General features: G+C 28.4%; 1 pseudogene; it reads right to left on the bottom strand.

Moving 5' to 3' along the window:
* Positions 1-323: 323 nt before the first annotated feature.
* On the bottom strand, positions 324-442 carry LOC111738772 (annotated as a pseudogene).
* Positions 443-665: the final 223 nt, after the last annotated feature.

Below are 665 nucleotides of genomic sequence, written 5' to 3'. Positions count from 1 at the left end.
CACTATAAAAATCTTTTAATATATTTATATTTAGCTTCCAGTATAATTTTTTATATATAAATGTATATATAGAAATTTGGATCATGGTGTACATGTCATTCTAAATTTTTTTTTACCAAATAATATATAATGAGCACTTCTCAAGTCATTAGATATTTTTTCCAAAACATTATTTTTACATTATCGAATATTAAAGTTGTATCATATTTTATCTAACCTTTTGCTAACATTGGATAATTTTGCCAAATAGTGCTATACCAGCTAATTTATTTCATGTTCTTTGTGTATGTTTCAGATTACTTTCTTTTCTTTTTTTTTTTTTATGCCTACAGCATCCAGTCGTCCTAGGTGATCTCCCATCCAAGAACTAACCAGGCCCATCCCTGCTTAGCTTCCAAGATCAAACAAGATCAGGTGTGTTCAGGGTGGCATGGCCATAGACTCAGATTACTTTCTTAGGATAACATTTCCAAAATGAAAATGCATGAAAGTTTATTCATATTTTGAAAGTTTTTGATACATATTGTCAAATTGCCCTTCAAAGATTTCATACCAACTTATAATTTTTCTGAGGGTGTTATATCATTATCGCTCTATCCTTGATGACCCAGAGAATTATAATTTCTTAAAACTGAAATTTCAATATATAAAAATGATCTTCTTAT

The sequence above is a fragment of the Pteropus vampyrus genome, unplaced genomic scaffold (genome assembly GCF_000151845.1).
Source record: "Pteropus vampyrus isolate Shadow unplaced genomic scaffold, Pvam_2.0 Scaffold43, whole genome shotgun sequence".
Taxonomy (NCBI): Eukaryota; Metazoa; Chordata; class Mammalia; order Chiroptera; family Pteropodidae; genus Pteropus; species Pteropus vampyrus.
This window is presented reverse-complemented; position numbering and strand designations above follow the sequence as displayed.